Raw genomic sequence first — 21,892 nt, 5'->3', positions numbered from 1 at the left:
ATGTACAAATAAAAAAATACCAAAAGTTAACAATAAAGTCTTTAAATAAAAGTTCGGTTTTCGGTTCGGATCGTGTTTCGGGTTAAGACCGAGGTAAGATTCTACAAACCCATAACCATAGAATTTGTAAAAATGATTTTAGAAACTTAGATCTAACACTAAGTATGTTTAAACAAACAAAACTAGTAACAAAGTTCGGTTTACGGTTTAGAGCTATTTACGGTTAAACCGAAGCATAGACTTTTATAAACCCATAACCATGGAACTTGTAAACATGACCAACAAACTAAAATAAGCAAAATTAACATGTATGAACAAGTTATATAGATGTATATATATCAAGGACACGAAGTCCTCCATGAAGCCTTGCCTTATGAGGTCCGAAACCTCACCGACCGGAATCGGAGAAGTAACTACCAAAGGTAAACAAGGGGTGTATATTATATATATGTTGCACAACCATAAACAAGTATTAATAAGGCTACATAAACTAATTAAGATGAAAGACCAAAATCCTTCAAGAACACTTAAGAAGATAACCTTGAATCTTTGATGTTTGAGAGAGTTTTTTTTTTTTTTGGAGTTGTAGCAAGGGAAAATGAAGAGGAAAGGTGGTGTATACATAGGGTAATGTTGGTGGTCAAATATGGGTGTGAGACACAAGAGTTTTCATGCAAAATGGATCAAGACAAAAACACAAAACAACAAAAAAATAAATAATAAATAAATAAATAAATAAAAATAAAAATATGATGTTTTCAAGACCCAACAAGTGTGAAACAATATTGTAACATAAATCCATCATTTTGATTATAACATAAGCTTCGGTTTACAAATCGGGTTGGTTTACATAATAAACAAATACAAAAACGAATACAAACAAGACCCGAAATTGACGAATGTCACATAATGTACTTCCACTACATCTACCATTTATCCGGTTTCTTAGGTGCGTTCTTTGAACCGATGCTAGATAGTTGGTTGGAGCGTATTACCCCTTCAGGCACATTTGTCACTGGTAAGCGGTTAACAGCATGTTCGGCCAGTTTTGTTACTCTTTTAAGCGTCAAAAAGATAGTATTTTTGCTAGGGATCGAAAATAGCTGATAACTTTATACATATTTCACAATTTATTGCTGGGGAATGGACCCCAATCACAATAATCTTCGTTGCATTTATTTTTATACACCAATCACAATAATATTCTATGTACATATAAAGATTATTTATTCATTTATGTGATAATCATCCACTTTAATTAATTGGATATGTATTTCATTCACTCTTTCTTAATGAGTTAAACCTTACATATAGATAAAAGTATCTATGTTGAAATCAACATCATTAAATTCAAGAATTTGATCAATTGTCACATGAGTGTGAAGCAACTTTTCATTTGAACCCATGTCTAGACAATCTAGAATATTCTTGCTGCCATCTATTGATCCATTATTATGCTTCCATTCATGCTCATGGTGCCTAATTGATAGTTTGAACCATGGCTAAGTAGATCATCGCTTGACAAGCCGAAATCCTGTTGGAACTCGTATAGGCTAATCCAGTCGGCAAATAAAAGTTTTGATAAGTTGCTGACACTGGAAACTGGTGGGACTAACTGAACCATGTCAGGAGATGAACTGTTGGTAAAGCTGGATGTATTTAGGCATGGTGAAGATGGTTCTTTACTTGCCGTGTTTGAGGGTGTGTAATCATCAAGTTTAAGATGATCTTGAAAATGTTTTGATTTATATACTTTCTTCTTGAGGTGAATACCAGTAGTTTTTTATGTCGTTATCTGTCCTTCCAGGCAAATGTCGTGATATCCAAGACCACCTGATGAGTAAAAGTTTAATAGAAATAAAAGCAAGTGAAACTTGATATGCAGTTGAACCGAGAGTTAGCTAACTCATACTTAGACATGATAAACGGAGAAAACATGACAGAAAAAAGAGCCCAAAATATAAGGGCATAACTTGGTTGCGGGTTGAGTTACGAACCCCAAATTTTCAGCCTGAATTCCATAATTTTGGCTTTTGATTTCGATAATCAGATCCCAACCCCCATTTTTGCAACATGCAATAATTCCATGCTTTTTTTTCAATAACTCCTTTTATGTTAAAAACACGTAAATCATTGATTGCCTAAACTTACAAGTTTATTTGTAGGTCCCAATGTGAGTGGATCTAACAATATTCTTGGATCAACCGAGCTTAGTGCTAGCGGAAATCACACTAAGCCACCTACGCGGTCTCGGATCTTGAGATATTATTTTTGGGTGGTTTAAGAGAAAAAGAGAGAGAGAGCCAAGAGAGAAAAGAAGAGAGTTATAACAAAAGGTTTTTCTCTTTTTAATATCAACAACTCCTCCAAAAAATCACTTCTTCCTCTCATGACATGTTTCCTATTTATAGGAAAGCATGCATTAGAAGTAGTATCATCAAATGCCCAATGGGCTTCTTTACACCTTTTCTCTTGGGCCTAAAATACACAAAGTAAACAAAATGGCCCATTACATAATCATCAATACAAAAGACTAATATAAACAAAAAAGGGACCTAACAATCTCCCTCTAGTCTTTAGTATTGGAACCCGTCGGTGTCGTAATCCAGCCAGCCGTCCTCGGGTAGTGGAAGTTCAACAACTCTTCTAACAAATTTGTTGAAGGCTTCCACTATCCGGTCTGTGTTTTGACGACCGATGTCCTCGACAGTTCCTAGCGGTGAATTGTAGAGCTTCTTGATATCTTCTATATGCATCCCCATTAGCTCGTGCTCGTCAAATACGCGAATCTCAGGCAGATCTTTGCAGCGTACGACGGCCTCCCCTGTCGTGTTGTCAAATTCCCAGCCCATGAAGTCTCGAAGGATGTTGGGAATTAAGGGCTCTCCATGGTAGATGATGTGACAATTCTTTGGTGCCCTGTACCTCCACATTGTTCGTGGCTCTCCGGTGGCTGGGTCTATCTCCCTTGGGTTCTTGTACTTCCGAGCCTTATTTGGCTCAAAATCTTTGTAGTCGACCTTCGACTAACGATGAAGATAATCTGGAATCCAATTATCCAACGTACTTTCAATCGCACCATGGCCTAGAGCTTTTCGAAGATAGTTAATGTCAAGCTCTGGCAATGACTTTAGCTCATGGTGGTTGAGATAAATCAGATCACCACTATATCGCCTAATCGCCCAACACGCGTTCTCCTTATTATACTTTGCGTATACAATCAGCGAATCATCGTGGTAAGGATAGATGAGATCGCGGGCGCATGCAAGACTTGATACAATGTGATTCTTTCTCTTCCTCTTTAGTGGTTCCTGTGTCAAGTCATCAGTTGGATTGGAGACGGGATCAGCAGCAGGAGTCTCTGTAGTCTGAACTTGAGCAGGAGGAGTGTCTGGATTAGGTGAGTAATTGATGTAGTCATCTTCTACTGCCTCCTCCGTGCTCGTTGTAATAAGCTGCTCCAAGTTCAATCCAACCTCGATGAACTCGTCCATGATACCTGCAAAGTCCTCAGGAAACAAATCTTTATACATGTCAGTAATTTGAGAATCATGTTCCCTAACTTTGCCGGCCGAGTCGTGAGAAGCAGGGTCTTGAACGTCATGTTGAGCTGGTGGAGGTGATTGAGTGTTATCTCCACCACCACCTCCTGCTGCCCCGGCCCCTCCGTCTCCACCGGCTCCACCTTCATCATCATTATCGTCATCAAAGCTATCATGCACGTTGTCATCATCATTATCATCATCTTCACCATCATCATCTTCGTCATCACTATCATCACCTTCATCATTATCATCCTCTTTCTCACCTTTTATTCCACCTTCACTTCCACCACCAATACCACTGGATTGGCCGCCCTGTTGTACTATCCGACCAACAGTCGCCTCACCTTCAGAAGCCTCGACCTGAACTCCTCGCAAGGCCACAGATGGACCTGCGGTAGGCCGTGAACCACCAACTTGAGAAGTCACACCAGACCTTCTCCAACTTCCGAAAACTACATCAAGCCTATCCTCCAGACCATGAAGATCATCTTCATGAATTCCCATTAGGTCTGAGGCCGCTTGGTATTTACCCACCATTTCTTCATTCGTCTTGACTTGAAGCTCATTCAGACGATCTTGCTTTTTTAGTTTCTTTTGAACATCCTCCATTTCGGCTCTGAGTGTATCAAGGGAAGCAGTTGAAGCGAGCTGATTCTCTAAGGCTGTAACTCTGGAGTTTGTGGCCTCATGTTCAACATCCCATTTTCTAGTGGCATCCTCAATCTTCTTATTTACACTTGTTCTGAGGGCACTTGCGCTATGTAGGTCTCTTTCAAGTGTAGCCAATCGATCTCCGAGCCTTGAATGATCTGCTCTTAAATTAGCGTTTTCAGAGGCTTCTCGGTTCATCAGTACTTGAAGATTCTGGATTCAGGTGTGGAAGGTGTTGGTTAATAATTATGGATTCAGCACCCTTATCCTTTCCCTTAAATCTGCCTTCTCTTTTTCATCCTCAAGTGCCTTTTGTTTCATGTCTTTGATGAATTTGAGGAGCACAATTTCTCTCTCAGCCCTTTTAGCGTTGGACTCCTCCAGGGCGACAATCTAATCGAGGATAGGATCGGCGAAAACCGGAGGTGTCGAAGACTTCCCTCGGACGATGGGTTTGGGTGAGATGATTGTGGATGGTGGTGTGATGGACATTGTGGGTGGTTGGGCCGTTTGTAGAGGTAGGGTAATGGATTGGGCAAGGATTGGTGAAGTTGTAGTGGTGGGTGGTGTTGGTTGTTTGGTAGGTAGTGTTGTGGATTGGGTTGGAAAAGTTATGACTGTTTTGCTCCATAGGCTAGTTGTTTGGATAGGTGAACTGAAGACAGATGATGTGAATATCGAGGAGGTTGTGGGTTCGGTGATTGGTTGTGTGGGTGGTGTTGTGACTTGGGAAGGTTCTGGTTCAGTCTGGGTTGGTTGTTGTGGTGGTGAGGAAGGTGAGGATGGTATTTGTGGTAGGAATGTTGATATGGGTTGGTCTGTTGGTGATGGTTCGGGTGAGGATTTTGGTGAGTCGTGGAGTAGGGTTTTGGTTTTCTTGGCTTTGGTTTTCTTCCTAGTCTTAGGCTTCTTGTAGGTAGGAATTTGGATTTTTGTTACGTCTAGAGCTTTAAGGGCTTGGGCTAGGGCTTCTTTGGTGATTTTGAGTTGGTCGGATGGTTTGTCTTGTGAGGGAATCTTGACAAGAAACTTGGTTAACTTCTGGGAGTCCCCAAGCTTCCTCAAACGCTTCAGGGGCGGCTGGTCTTCTTATTCTTCCTCAAGTTCTATAACTTTGCCTTTTTTAGCCTCTTTCCTCTTTAAGTCGTGCTTGGCCTTTGTTCGATCCTCGGCCTGCTCATCACTGGAATCTTGTTCTGCCCCGAACTCTGGCTCATCTTCCTCTTCAATATCATCAGATGCCTCATCCCTAGCAGGCTCTGTTTCCTCAAACAATCCAAATTTAGGACCCGGCCTTGGTCCTTGATACTGATGCCCTCTTCCTTTGGTGCTAAGCAACACACCAAAGATCGTCAACTTGATCTCATGTACATGATATGGCTCAGGATGAGATTTCTTGTCTTTTTCTTTCTTTGATCCCGGCCTTGGAACATATGGGATCAAATCATCCAGGAGCATCTGTACGAATCTCGGATACAAAATCCATGTGGCTCCACTCCTAATATTCCCCAACATGCACAGGTATATTCTTCGAGAATAATTGAACTTCTTTTGAGCAGTTAAAGCATACAATGATCCGGACCCTGTCCACACTCATGCTATCAAGCCCTCCACATATATCAGCAAAGCAATGAATCACTATGTGGAAGAGAAATCTCCAGTATGGTGGGAGATGCTTCTTTTCAAGGCTTTTCCACTCGGTGTCGTATCCCATCTGAGCAACAAATTCAATCAGCTTCTTTCTATCACCCTTTTCAAACTTGTAATCGGGCTGGTCATCAATCTTTAACACCCTTCTAATGTCATCTTCAGTAATAGTCAATTCCTTTCTTGCAACTGTTGTTGTAAACGATAGAGAATCATCGGCAACCTTGGCAAACGCCCAGAAGTCCAAGACCCACTTGTAGTAAATGGTTGGGTCAGCAGATATGGCGTGTGCAAGGGGTGATTGCTTGAGCCCCTTGACCATAGACGTGAAAACTTTATCCTTCTTGGCCTTTGGTAACTCGAGAGCACAAAACAAATTGTGACCCTGAAATCAAATCATAAGATCATGAGAATCATCATAAAAATTAAAACAAGCAAAGCAAATAAGTTATACATATATATAAAAGCTTTAAGTATATACATATTACATAATTTAATTAATTGGTAGTAGTTAATTAATTTTGTATATTATATAGGTTACTTAGTCCAATATACACAATTTTTAATTCCAAAACAGTCCAAGTGTCCAAACAGTTCAAATTTTCAAAACAGACCAGTAACTGACGTTGTTAAATTTTTCAAAATTCACCAAGTGTGAGTTTTTCACATGAAAAATCTCGCATGGGGAATAGTTTCGCTTCGCATGAGCATGCGAAGCGAAACAGAAATCATTTCGCTTCACATAGGCATACGAAGCGAAATAGAAATCATTTCGCTTTGCATGGGCATGCGAAGCGAAACAAAATCGCTTCGCATGGGTATGCGAAGCGAAACAGAATGCCCTTTCGCTTCGCATGGGTATGCGAAGTGAAAACCTATTATGCGAAAAAATCCCACTTGTCAATTTTTGTTTCCTTTTCCATCCATTGAAGTCGCCTAGCCCCGAATTGGGTTTCTGGAAAGTTTGAACCAAAAACCCTTTGGTTTGCCTTGTCAATTGAACCCTTGAACACAACAGTTACCCCTAAATTTACAAACTTTACAAATTAAAACTATAACTAACAAACGATGATGATAATCATAAATCTAATGTTCTTATAACAAATTGCGACCATAAGAACATCACAAAATATGTTATCAGTCCTAGATCTAGCCGACGGTTCATAAGAACCGCCGTCTTGATACACGAGAACCCAGAAATAAAGATGAAAGAGTGAACGGTAGCGTTTATGTTTTTATACCGAAGGTGGATAATCTGGATTCAACGGCATAGTGGAGAATAATGAGGAGGATCAATGAAGAATTGAAGAGAATTTAGGGTTTGAATGTTTGAAGATGAGAGAGAAGAGAGAGTAAAAGATAAAAGTGTTTGGTGAATAGTGAAAGATATTTTAGGTTTCCCTTACATATAGGGTCAGCCTATCTCGCGATAAGGTCAAAACATCGCTAGTATTCACCGAAAATACACTCTTAGTCCTCGGTCTTTAAAATAATTTGCATTTTCAATCCCTGAAAAACATTTACCCATCGAATCCGAGCAATTGTTTGTTTTGAAAAATTTTCTTTTGTTGGTCCGTAAGCGTTAACGTTTGCACGATCGATCTCTTTTGTCAAAACAAAACACAATAAAAGAAGACACTAAAATAAAAGCAAAAATAAAATTAAAAATAAAATAAAAATATTAAACTATGCAGATACTTAATATTTTAGAAAACAAAACAAAATAAACTTAAAATAAAGAAAATTTAAAACATTTTAAAGTTAAAAACAATAATATTGAATTAATTTACATAGTTTTTTTCTTTAGTTAATTTACAAAGAACGATCACGACATGGAATCATATTGATTTGCAAAGCCCTAGATCGCGTTTCCATTTTGAAGTTATTGTGACACAAGTTCATCATTGACTGTAGATATTGTCCTCCTTTTTAACTTGACAAGTGTTTTGATGCCAAAATGATACATTTGAAGTACAATTAGGCACGGTGCTTATGTGGTTCCCACTTAATCAGACATATTACTGATATCTCGGGCCTACTTTGTGTTAACATATCACCTCAACTTGACTTAAACCTTTCTTAGTTGATCATAGTACTCTTATTAACAAACTTGACTTATTGTACACTGTACACATGACACTTTGTGCTTTGCACACTTGACTCGATCTAGAAAGATTAAAATAAAGCAGAAGTTCAGGCCATAACAATCAGGTCGGATAATACCATATTATTGCACAGAGAAAGTTCAAGGCTTGAACAAAAGAAATAAAATAAAACAATGCAGAAGACTCAGGGCCTTAACAATCAGATCTTGTATGACTACAAACGTAGAAAGTCCAAGGTTTGAGTCGAAAATAAATGAAGAAATAAAGCAGAAGTTAAAATTCCTAAGATTGACTCTTTTTTGACTCTTTTTCTTGCTTTTCTTGACTTTTTACTTGACTCTATTCTTGACTCAATGAAAATTAAAATTGACCCTGACTTTCATAAGACAACTGTGATCAGGTAAAGAGAGGCTTGGGTATGACATGTATAATTACATTTCTGCCTTCATGAATTTGACTTTACAGAATCATGCAACCGCTTCATAATCGTATATCCACTAGTACCGGCAGGAATTTAGGTTTATATCATCTGACACTTACTTGTTTGTCAAGCCTACCTACACATCTATGAATGACCTTGTAGCCTTTTGTTCTACTCTTTTAACACGCTAGAATCATTACAAACCAATGTACCATCACTTTCCACGTGGTTGGATCAATTCTTAATTGAAAATTTTAAATATATGACTCCCTCTACAAAGGAGCTCACTCTAAGCGGGATAATACTTTTTGAATTTTTGAAATTTTTCTTTAATAGGAGTAAAATATTTTTGTTAAGTCAAATGACTCGTTTTGGTTTTCCTTGAAAGCACACTGAAAATCTTTTTGGTGAGTTAAACTTAACTCAATTTTCTCCCTCTAAAATTGTGACATATTTGAAAAAAAATTACAATTTTAAGACTAAAAATAAGATTTACTCAAAAGAAATCATGCCCAATGACTCAACGAGAAACAAAAATCGAGCACGACTAAAAGCTTTAGTAAAGTGATCTGCAAAGTTATAGTCAGTATGGACCATTTTTATATCGACAAGCTTACGATCATAACAATCACGAATAAAGTGTATTCGGATGTCAACGTGCTTAGTCTTTGAGTGCTGGACTGGGTTTTTAACAATTGAAACGGCCGCCTCATTATCACATTTGATCGTTGATCCATAGAAATTCAAACCGTAATCCAGCAGCTGATGCTGGATCCATATCACTTGAGAGCAGCAGCTAGATGCAGCAATGTACTCGGCTTCTGCTGTGGAGGTGGACACGGTGACTTGTTTCTTGCACTGCCATGAGATTAACCGATCTCCCAGGAATTGACATCCACCAGATGCAGACTTTCTGTCCAAGTTGCATCCCCCATAATCAATGTTGGTGTAAGCATGAAGTTCCAAGGGAGATTCCTTTGGATACCAAAGACCCAAACGTGGGATTCTCTCGGGTCAGACTGATATCCGGCACACTGATAAACAGGGAACATGATGTCCGGTCTGTTTGCAATGAGATACATCAAGGAACCAATCATTGACCTGTAAAGGTGTTGATCAACTGGTTTTCCTGATGGATCAGAAGCTAGAACAGGTCGCGTTGCGATTGGTGTCATGAAAGATGATGAGTCCTTGAAACCAAATTTCTAAACAATGTCTTGAACGTACTTTTCTTGGTGAATCAAAGTCCCGTCCTTCTTTTGCTCAACTTGTAAGCCCAGGAAGAAAGTCATCTCCCCTAAGGAACTCATCTCAAATCGCTGTCGCATAACCTCAGAGAACTCCTTGCAAAAATTCTCAATCGTGGACCCGAAGATAATGTCATCGACATAAACTTGTACCAAAATCAAATCACTGTTGACCTTCTTGACAAAGAGAGTTTGATCGACGATTCCTCTCTTGTAACCATTCTTCACTAATTGATCAGCCAGTGTGGCATACCATGCACGAGGTGCTTGGTGAAGACCATATAGTGCTTTGTCAAGACGGTAAACATGATCAAGATGAGTTGGATCCTCAAAACCTGGAGGTTGACTGACATAGATCTCTTCTTTTACTTTCCCGTACAAGAAAGCAGTTTTCACGTCCATTTGATACACTTTGAAGTTCATGTACGAGGCGTATACCAGAAAGATGCGAATTGCTTCTAGTCTGGCCATCGGTGCATAGACTTCATCGTAATCAAGACCTTCACGTTGCCAAAAACCTTGTACAACAAGCCGAGCTTTATTTCTGATGATCACCCCCTTGCATCCTTTTTATTTCGGAACACCCATTTCGTTCCGATCGGCCTTTTATTTTCTGGTTTCTTTACTAGCCTCTAAACATTTAGCTTCTTAAACTGTAACAGCTCTTCTTGTATAGCCTCTACCCAGGAGTTGTCTTTCAGTGCGACTTTGTAGTCCTTGGGCTCCACCTGTGAAATAAAACAAGCAAAAAGACATCTGTTAATGTTACCGGAAGTACTGCGTGTTTGGATGCCAGCAGACGGATCTCCGATGATGTTCTCAGTTGAATGTCGACGATGAATTGGTAGCTGTGGAATTTTCTTGACATGCTCGAATGGAGTTGCCTTGAGTTGAATTGTCAGGCTCTCTATGGGATGGAAGACAGTGGTCGCAGGGATAGAGGCACTTGGTTGCGGATCAGTTTCATCTTCTTGCGGTTCAACCAAATGTTCTGGAGCAATGGGACCTTCCCATAGGTTGTCATAGAATGGGACAGCAACAGCTGGAACAGAAGTTGTGTTGGTGTTATCAGAAGTTTCATTCGGACTTGGTTCAACCTGCACACTTGACACATCAACCTCCATTGCAGGACCTTGATTGTCTTCTTCTGAGGGAGGTGTGGGGACAGATTCCACCACACTTGGTTCTGTAGGGGGGGCTATGCTTGATCAACTTGAACATTTTGATTGTTGTCGGCTGACATATATGAATCAGAATCTGAATCAGTCGTGTCTTCAACAACTGGCATTTCAGTGGTGTCGGCAAAGGGCTGCTCATCACTAACCAGGGCTTGTTGGTTAGACATTGGTTGTACATTCAGTATAGGTGCAGCAGCAGCTATGTCAACATGTCCAAGATCTTTCAAAACAGCATGCATCAGGATAGACTGATCATCCGCGGGTTGAACAGTTTGAGAAACAACAGGGGAAACCATTGGTGCGGCTGGTGTCATGTACATTCCACGAAACTACTTGAACAATCCTTCATAATCAAAAATCCAGTCCGGACCATTGTGTGCATCAGTAGGGTTTAACTCCTGCCAATCAATGTTGAAGGACTCCAAGATCACTCTTGATTTCGTGTTGTATACACGATAAGCACTTTTATCAGCAGAATAACCAACAAAGTAGCACTCATCCGCCATTTCAGCAAACTTGGAGGTTATGGCAACATTTGTTTGAAGCAAGGTGCAGGGGCATCCAAACGTTCTAAAGTAGTTAATGTCACACCCCGACCAATGAAGGCGGAAACGTCGAGGCGCGACATGATTGCTCATTGCACAATGACACTATAAAGTTACAATATTTAAACAACTCATTTAAATCCATAACATCATAAATAACACAACAATTGTTCATATAAAATGCCAAATAGATAGATAAACAAATAACTTGTTCTTTTATTTTCTAATATCCTAAAGCCAAGATAATAAGTTTCTTCAAGTAATGCAATCAAGCTAACATCAAACCTGTAACATTGCATAAAATAGAGTTTGTCAACACGAAGGTTGGTGAGCAATTTTCATAGTTTTGGACAATAAGTATATAGTATGAAATCCACAACTAGTATATGAAAACAATAAATAATAGCAACAATTTAGATAATAAAACCGTCAATAAGAATACATTGACGAACCGTCAATAAGAATACATTGACGACAATAATGGAATCGTCAATAAGAATACATTGATGACACCTTTCTATATGGGGATACCATATATACTCGGAACTAACGTATGATCATATTTTGATGAGGCTACCCGCCTTAGCATTCAAGAGGCTACCCGCCTTAGCATTCAAGAATTTGCACATAATCATGTAAAGCATATAACACCAAATCGAGCATTTATTTAAGTAAACATATACAATACGTGTTGTGGTTTAAGACTCAAGTATAAATCATTTGAATTTGAACAAGTATGCAATGCCACCCCCAAAACGAAAGATGGAAAACGGGGGATGAAAAAGTACTCACATTAACAAGTAACTTGAAAGATAGTGTCGTGAATAATCGGAGAGATCGGTTTAACGAGCAAGACCTATATTAAACGGGTCTTGTGTTAGTAGGTAGTCTTGGAAGGGTTTAAAATAAAATACATGACAAATAAAGTAGATAAATAAAGTTTAGGATTTAAAATGTAAATATTTGAGAAATTAAAGAAACGAGTTTTATAAAATAAGTTTACTCGAAACCGGGTCTCGGTATTCTATTCATTAGTTTTTTTCTTTTTTTACTCAACCTATGTTAAGTAATAATGTGGGTTAAAATGCGATATTGCAAAACCCTTGGTTATAAGAATACCAAAACGAGGTTTAAACGAGTGTTCGGGTTTGTCGGTTCGAGACTTGATAATTGACCAAGCTCACAGTTAACTTCCCAAAATAATAAATGTTATGAGATAACTCAATAAAATCAAAATAGACTTAACCAAGTATGTAGTTCTATTGTGAAGAACCTTAACGTTCGTTAAGCGAGTATACGACCTTATCGATTCGAACTTGTTATAAGATCAAGTTGGTTACCGACATGCCAAGTATGTTTAGAAATTAACTAAAATCGATTTAAAATATAATTTTGAAGAAAAATATGAGTTTTGGTGGCTAAAAACACACTTGTGTGTCTTAAGCGAGTGAACTCGGTTTAGTTCGGTTTTTGGTTCGGTCCTTGACTCGGAATAAGACCGAGGATGGTTACCACATACCCAATTACCATGGAACTTGTAAAATAACTTATAAATAATAATACTCAAGTTTTACATTCGAAAAGTTAACAATAAAGCTTTTAAACAAAAGTTCGGTTTTTGGTTCGGTCCTTGACTCGGAATAAGACCGAGGATGGTTACCACATACCCAATTACCATGGAACTTGTAAAATAACTTATAAATAATAATATTCAAGTTTTACATTCAAAAAGTTAACAATAATGCTTTTAAACAAAAGTTCGGTTTTTAGTTCGGTTCTCAACTCGGGATGAAACCGAGGCTAGTCACCACATACCCAATACCATGGAACTTGACAAATATGAAAAATAAACTAAAATATGTAGAATTTAAGCAAGTATAACAAGTTATATGGTTAGATTTGTTAAATATATAAACAAGGACTTCAAAGTCCTCCATGTAACCTTGCCTTACTAGCCCGACATTTCAACCGGCCGAGACCGGAGAAATGAAAGACCGAAGGTAAACAAGGAGTGTATATTATATATATGTTGTAACATCAAGCTTTAAGTATTGAGAAGTTAGTTAAAGTGAAAGATTAGCTTATGAAGAACAACCTTAGAATTCAAGAATTTGAGAGAGAAATGAAGAAATGAGCAAGCACAAATGAAGAAGATGGGTGTGTATATATAGGGTAAGTTGAATGGGTCTTTCATAAAGGGTGTTTCATGAAAATGGGTTGGTTATAGACCCAAGAAAGCACACACTACAAATGGGTCATTCAAGTCTCCATTTTGGTAGTTTTAGTCAATGGAGTTCGTTTTGAGCGTTTTCGGGGAATTTTAAGAACTGAAAAGGGTGTTTTTTTTATCCAACAACTGTAAAACAAATATTTAACATACAATTCATCATTTTGATAATATCGAAAGGTTTGGGATACAAAACGGGTCGGGTTTACATTAAGAATACAAGTATAAAATAACCCGAAATTGACAAATGTCACAGTTAACCCTTGGCTTAGTTCCATAAAAGACTTCATACGGAGTCTTGCTCAATCTTTTGTTCAGAAGCACACGATTCTGGGTAAAGCAAGCAGCGTTGATAGCTTCACCCCAGAAAATCAATGGTAGTTTGGAATATGAGAGCATTGTTCTGGCGGCCTCCACCAAAGTACGATTTCTTCTTTCAGCCACCCCATTTTGTTCGGGAGTGTAAGGTGCGCTGAGTGATGAATGATTCCCTTGTTGTGACAGAATTCATTCACCACCTTGTTGCAAAAATCTGTGCCGTTATCGCTTCTAATACACTTCACCTTCTTATCAGTTTGATTCTCAACCAACACAATAAACCTTAGCAAAAACTGCGACGTCTCGTCCTTGTGCCCTAATAGAAATATCCAACTGAAACGTGAAAAGTCATCAGTAATAACCAGACAATAGGCTTTTCGACCTATTGCCATTGGTTGAATTGGACTGAAAAGATCCATGTGCAACAACTGAAGAGTGGAATTTACTGAATTTATAGATTTGGGTCTTTGTGGGAGTTTATGCTGTTTGCATTTAGAGCAAGATAAACATTTTTCAGCACAGTGGAAAGATTTTACTGGTAAACCCCTCACATGGTCACCTTTAACCAACTTATTTAAGTTCTTAAAGTTGACGTGACCCAAGCGTCGATGCCATAAAGATGAATCATCCTCAGAGGCCTTGGACATTAAACAAGAAGCAGACTGTATGGAGTAATTGCTTCTCATGTCCAGAATGTAGGCATCGTTGTGCCTCGGAGTACGCATCATAATCCACTCCTCAAGGACTTTAAAACCTGGTTTCAGAATGAGACACTCATTTTCAGTAAAAAGGGTTGAGAATTTCTTATCACAGATCTGAGAGACGCTGAGCAGGTTGTGGTTCAGCTGTTCCACCAGATTGACTTCATCGAATGTCAAAGTACCATTCGAGACCTTCCCTTGTTTCGTTATTTCTCCTCCAATGTCACCGACAAAAGAAACGTGACCACCGTTGAATGGTTTGATGTCGAACAACAGCGATTCGTCTCCTGTCATGTGTCGGGTGCAGCCACTGTCCAAGTACCAAAGGCTGTTGACAGGCCGTCCAGGCTGACCCTATACACACGAAGAACCAGTTAGTGGAGGGTTTCCCGAGACACTCTTGTCTCGGGAAAGTTAAACACAAAATCACCAAGTTTAATTTTATGATTTCTGAAAATATAATCCTTTGGTGAATCAGAATCTGAAGAACAGTCCCTCGAGGAACTTGAATTATGGTTTCCTCGATTTTGGGAAGGTTTTCTGGATTGTCTTCGCTTTTGTTTTTGCTTAACCACAAAATCCTTTTGATCAGCCATGATGAAAACCTTTGAAAGGTTCTTGGGCTTTTCAGCCTCAGACCCCTTTGCTAACCTCTTTCTTTCTCTTTGGGTTAGCCAAAATGGTTTCTTGGGTTTTTTGGTTCTTTTGGATCTTAAATTTGTCTCACTGGCTGAAGTGTAAGTTTGGTTAGGCATTTTCTTGGTTTGAGCATTATACCTAGGAAATGTCTGACCAAACTTACTATTGAAGTCTCTTTGTTGTTTGTGCCAGTTCTTGCAATGTCTTGCAAGATGAGACGGATTTCCACAAATGAAGCAACATTTTCTTTGGTTGCATTTATAGACATCTTGCTCACTGAGATATGTGGGATGAGGTGATGTAATTTGGTTAACATGTTGGTGACCTCTATCTGACTGATAATTGCACGCATTTGAATGATGAGTTGCAAAATAATTTGATTGCCTAGGTTTCTGTCGAGAGTAATAAAAGGCACGATCAAATTGATCATAATATTGAGAACTATTGTTATAATTTGTATTGTGAGAAATTGATGTTTTCTTGGGTGGCATATATTTACATGAAGTGCTTGGTTTTTCATTTTCAAAGCTAATTTTCTCTTTTATTAAGTTCTCAATTTTATTATCAGTTGATGAGCAGCTTTGACTAGTCTGTTCATTAACCTTGACTTCAATGGTTTCATCAAATACAGTTTCACATTCTAAATCAGAAGAGGAACAATCACTTTCATTGCAAACATATATACAACTGTCATCACTTGATGATTCACAAAATACATCCTTTGATCTAGACATTAAACTTCCTATCATTGATTCACACACTTTGTTACAAACAGGATTGTTAATTGATTTTGTTAGACCCACACAGGATTCAAAACGGGGTTCTAACTCTCCCTTTGGTTTACAACCCTGGTTAACCTTCCCACAATCACCACTTACATCACCTGCTACACAAGACACATTGACGTTAGACTTATCAGATGATGAAATTTGAGCTTCTGATGGAGAGGTAGCAAAAACAAATTTCACTGGTTTTGATAGTTTACCTATACCATAAGCCATCTCTTCATCAGGAGAAGTATTATAGCTAAAATGGGGTAGGCAAGTGTAATTGTCACTCATTGGTGGGGGCACTGCTGAATAATCATAACCTAGCCCAGATTTAACTTTAGTACTTCTCTGAGCTCCAATAAGATCATCAAATTGTTCAGATGATGCTTCAAATCTTTCAACTTGTTTTTCTTCTTCCTTTTTCTCAGAAACTTTAAGTTTTAAATTTTCAATTTCATCTTTTAATTTATTTACAATGTCCTTTTAATAGATGACATTGTGCTCTCCTTGAAAGATTTTAAGTTTAAGGTTTGCAACATCATCGTGATGTGTTTTAATCTTTTCAACATATATCTTGTCAGCCTTTACATATTCAGCATTTAGTTGACGAAGTTTTGCGTTTTCTTTCAAAACTTCGTCCTGAAGACATCTATAATATGTAACTTTATTTACGCAAGCTTGAGAGCAAAGATTTCTTTTTACCTCATCAGATGGTGACGCATCAAAACTTGTAGCAGCAGATGAAGAAGTTTCATTGTTTGTGAAAGCCATGTCAGCCATGTTGAGAGGATTCTGCAGCTCTTGGAATTGATCATCCCAATCCACACCAACTTGGACCTCCGATTGGGAGACAAGGGCCTTTGAGTTTGAGCTTGAGTGACCCTTGTGTGGATGACTTCCGATTCTTTGAGATGAGCTGCTTGGCTTTTGCACCTCATGCCTTTTTCCTGTAGCCTTGCTGTTCTCCTCCTCTGTCACCTCAGTCACACGAATATCATTGGCAGGTTTTGACGGATTCGTGCATTCTCTTGAAAAGTGACCCATCTCACCACAGTTGTAGCAACGCAGCTTTGACTTATCAAACTCGATCCTTTTCCTGTCTGAATCATTGAAGCTATCCTTCCCGTGCGTCTTCATGAAGTTGGTAGCTCTTTGCACCGCCATTGCCATCTGGTACTTGATATCCATCTTCTCAAGATCCTTCTGATTGATATCTCTCAAATCCCTAGCCTCAAACTGTGGTGGCAATAGATTTTCTTGCATCAACTCTTCATGGCTTGACAGAAAAGCATGAACTATTGCGATGTTGGAGTCATTCAACATGGGTAGTGCTTCACAGAAACTTGAAGGTTTGCTTGGTTGAGGTTTTGAAGATGACGAAATCCCTTGAGCTTTTAATGCTTGGGCAACCGCACTGTCGACTGCCTTTTTAAATGAAGTTGTACTTGAAGAGTCTGATGGATTACTGGTTGAGATGAAAGGAGTTGGTTGTGAAGGCACACTTGGGGAGTACTTAGGAGTGGTCACGAGATACACATTCTGTTGAGTCTTGCTCATAAAAGCAGTTAGCATTGAGGAAGCAGTACTCACTCCAGCTTGATTCAGAGAATTTAGATGATTGTTCATTCTCATCTGCTCATCCATTTCAGATGACTTGATAGTGGATATCAAGTCAGTGTTTGACATCATATTTAGATTGGCAGTTCTCTTGATTGTGACAGTATTGGTACTCCAGCTTTATGGCAATGAATTCATCAACTTGTGGTTGACCTCAGCATTTGCAATGTTGACACATGCAGCCCTAATTCTCACCATCAACTTCTCAATTTCTTTACCAACTCCAAAACAGCTTCACCTTGACGATGATTAAACATATTGAACTCTTCCTTTAATAGGGCTTTCTTGTTTTCCCTAATTTCAGCATTGCCTTCAACTTTCTCAACAAGTGCTTCCCACAGACCCTTGGCACTTATGTGTTCACGAAGAGTTTCAGTGATCTCATTTGAAAGGCAAACAGTCAAAATGAGATAGGCTTTCTTGTCTTGTGCTAAAAGGTCCCTGTCTGTTTGATCATAGTTTTATGGAGCTTTAAGTTGTTCCCCAGCATCAGTGTGAGTCATGGGAACATGAGGGCCTTGTTCAAAACATCTCATCAAATCAGTCTCAGTCAATGAGATATAGTTCATGAATCTCCATTTGAAGTCTGCAAAGTTATCGTCCAAGGTCATATACTTTGGTGGCTTTGTAGGTGTTCCCACTTGGTTTTCCAACAACAAATACCCCTTCAACGGTTCAGAATCCGTGCTTGTCATGATTTCAGAAGTCTCAAACACTTAGCACACTTTAAACAGCTTAAAAAGTCAACACAGGTAAGTTTTCGCGCGAAACACCTTTTCAAGCGAAGCGAAAAAATGAAGCTAAGCGAAGCAAAAAAATATATCTAAGCGAAGCGAAAAAGTTGCTCCAGGCGAAGCGAAAAACTTCTGATAAACAGTAATGCGAAGCGAAAAAGTTCTATGCGAAGCGAAAAAGTTCCAAGCGAAGCGAATTTCAAGCGAAGCGAAATTGTTCAAGCGAAGCGAAATTGCTCCTATGAAAAGCGAAAAACTCTTAAGCTTCCAGAAGCAATCTTCCTTGGGATCTGTTTCACCTAACCTGTCAGTACTATGTCAAAGGTTGGTACACTGATTTTCATGCCATGAGAAGCGAAAATTTTCACTTGTCAATTTCGACACTTTTTCAAACCCGTAAACACTAACTTTAACACTTTTATAACAAAAACTTTTGGATCTAGAACTTCGAACACAAGCTATCTTTACCAAGAACACCTTCTAAGACATTTTTATGAAGATTTTGTCGATTCTTTTTGTATTTTTCTTGTTTTTGTGGTGTTTGTGAACTTTTCTTGCAAGAACACTTGGTTTCTTGTTCTCAAGATCAAAACCCAAGGTTGTGATCCAAAAACCTCAACTAGTGAGCTGAAGCTCTGATACCAATTGTAGGTCCCAACGTGGGTGGATCTAACAATATTCTTGGATCAACCGAGCTTAGTGCTAGCGGAAATCACACTAAGTCACCTAGGCGGTCTCGGATCTTGAGATATTATTTTCGGGTGGTTTAAGAGAAAAAAATAGAGAGAGCCAAGAGAGAAAAGAAGAGAGTTATAACAAAAGGTTTTTCTCTTTTTAATACCAACAACTCCTCCAAAAATCACTTCTTCTCATGGCATGCTTCCTATTTATAGGAAAGCATGCATTAGAAGTAGTATACATCAAATGCCCAATGGGCTTCTTTACACTTTTTCTCTTGGGTCTAAAATACACAAAGTAAACAAAATGGCTCATTGCATAATCATCAATACAAAAGACTAATATAAACAAAAAAGGGACCTAACATTATTTATGCTTTAAATTTCTCTAAATAGCGATCAATTTCAGTTTAGAGTTGCAATTCTCTATAAAAGGGACTATGATGTAATGGTTTTATTTATTTAATTTTTGAACAGTAGAGGATCTCACGTGTAAATCCATCATTTTCGGGGGCTATGTCTAAGGTTGACTCCTCGCCCGTCGTGATACTGTACCCCTTGATGCGTGAGAACATGATGGGAATCCGTAAACCCTCGCCCATGATTCATGTAATAAATATATTTTCGTGTTTTTTTTGCTTTGGGTGAGATCTAAAATGATCAAAGGAAATAAAAATAAAATGCATAATGTGGTCGATTACTTGTTGCCCAACAATCCATGAAGTGTCAAAATGGTTTCTTCTTCTTGTGCTGAAAATGGCCCGTGCTTTAATCCTGTTCTAAGATAGTTAATCCATCTTAACCTACAACTCTTTCCGTCCCTTTTCAAACCTAAAAGAAGGTAATGCGATTAGTAAACACGTTTAATTTAGTTAAATTTTAGATGAATTAATATAATTCACATCATGCATGAAGTTAATTACCTGCATTGATGGGGACAGAACTACAGCATAAATGGCCATGGTTCATGACATAACATGCTAGCTTTCGGTCCTCATCGGGTGACCATAATCCCTTATTGTGCTTGATCATTCGCTTTTCTGGTTGCTTGCACCTCATTTTATAGAAATATCAAAAGTTTTATGATTTGATGCATGAGAGTCTCTGAATGACTGGGTATTTAAAGGGGATATTTGTACCATATATTATTTATTCGTCTTAGCAACGTGCTAAAATAACATAATTATATATTATATTGTTCCCGGTAAACAAAACTGCTATTTAGATGAATATGCACCGTAGGATCAAGCTGAGAACAAATCTAAACCCTTTAAAGTATTTAAAAAGTTTCTAGAAGCAGAAGTTAGCAGCGGTTTCTAGCATCCATTTTATTCTCCCACGTACATCTCCATTTTCTTCTCCTGATAACTGCCTGACCTCCTATTTATTTGAAAGGGACAAAAGGCAGACGATACGATTATATCACTTCACCAACCGAGACTTTCTTCCGGTTCCCATACGAAGATTTGGAGTTTTGGTGTTCGATTACTGCTCATCATCACCACTTTTAATAATGGATGGACCTAAATATTAGGTGAAGAACCAAGGAGAAATTTCATTGGCAAGCTTAAAGAGGTGAGTAATTTCTTCGCTTTCATGTAATTATATTTTTGGTTAATTTTGTGTTGTCATATTGGAAATTTGCTGTTGATGATGATGATTTACAGGGCTATGGGTGATAAAGACTTGAGAATTAGGGTGCGCCTTTTATTTTTAGTTTTACTTTATATAGCTCTACTACATGTATCATCACTGTCCTCTCTGAAATTTGTTAATTTATTTCTTATTCTCTTGTGTTAGCTAGCTTTTTGATAGTTTCCCATCTAAATGCAGGAAGAGATTCAAAACTGGGAGGAAAGTATGAACATGAGCCTACAACAAGTATTAGAAGTTGAAATGTTTGGTCATCTGTGCCCTCAATGTGAAGGTGAGTCAGCATTCTGTTGTTTGTTTACTTATTATAATTTTGGAGAAGTTAATGATGTTGGTGTGGTCGTTAGTTAGGTTGGAAACAACAACCATGAGTTTATTTATAACCATAATGGAGAAGTATGGTGATTAAACTTATGCCATGAAATGAACTTGCATATATAATTATTCATTATAACCATAATGCTATCCAACATCTTTAACAACACGACATTTGAATAAACATTTTCATATCACCCCTTGCACATAACAATGCCTTCCCATTCTAACCTACAAAAACAGCTAGCTAGTTTTAGCACTTATATATGTTTTGGTATGTGTATGTTAACTGTATTTTTTAAAACCCCATTTGACAGGGAACCCATTCAATAAAAGCAATCAGTGAGGTCATGGGAGAGGGGGAAGCCATGACGCCAAAAGGGTACATGGCGAGCAACACATGGAATACTTCGTGGACCCCGGGTAATACATAAACTTTATATGATTTATATCGGATTTGTATGGATATTAATTAATCGTTCGGAGATTTTTCTTATATGTGGTATATGTGATGAGAAGTGTAACTTTTGGTATGTATTAATGTAATTTCATCAAACTAAAATCTAAAAATATTTGGTGATGATATTACAGGCGCATGCACGACACATTCAATGTTAAGTGATATGGACAGAAAAATGCTTGCAGTTTGATGGATTGTCAAAAGTTTTCGCCCAAGGTGATCTGCAGATTCCTGTGCAGATTGTGGTTCAAGTTCTTTGCTATGAACAACGGATGCAAGACAACATGGGTGGTGGTCAATAGCACTTGAACACGTGGCTCAACAAATGAGTAAGAAACAATCATTAAAGGAGCTTTCATTTCAGATTTTGAAGATTACAACAAGATGGTTGTTGGCCTGATATGGTGTGGTGTTAACGACAAGGTCAATATTTTGTTACACG

General features: G+C 38.3%; 1 pseudogene; it reads right to left on the bottom strand.

Moving 5' to 3' along the window:
• Positions 1–1,438: 1,438 nt before the first annotated feature.
• LOC143621187 (transcription factor LAF1 pseudogene) lies at positions 1,439–20,081 on the bottom strand (annotated as a pseudogene).
• Positions 20,082–21,892: the final 1,811 nt, after the last annotated feature.

The sequence above is a fragment of the Bidens hawaiensis genome, unplaced genomic scaffold (genome assembly GCF_021521415.1).
Source record: "Bidens hawaiensis isolate Kalapana, Puna unplaced genomic scaffold, B.hawaiensis_p1.1 tig00000055_1, whole genome shotgun sequence".
NCBI lineage: Eukaryota > Viridiplantae > Streptophyta > Magnoliopsida > Asterales > Asteraceae > Bidens > Bidens hawaiensis.
The sequence above is the reverse complement of the archived record's forward strand: the minus strand, read 5'-3'. Positions and strand labels throughout refer to the sequence as shown.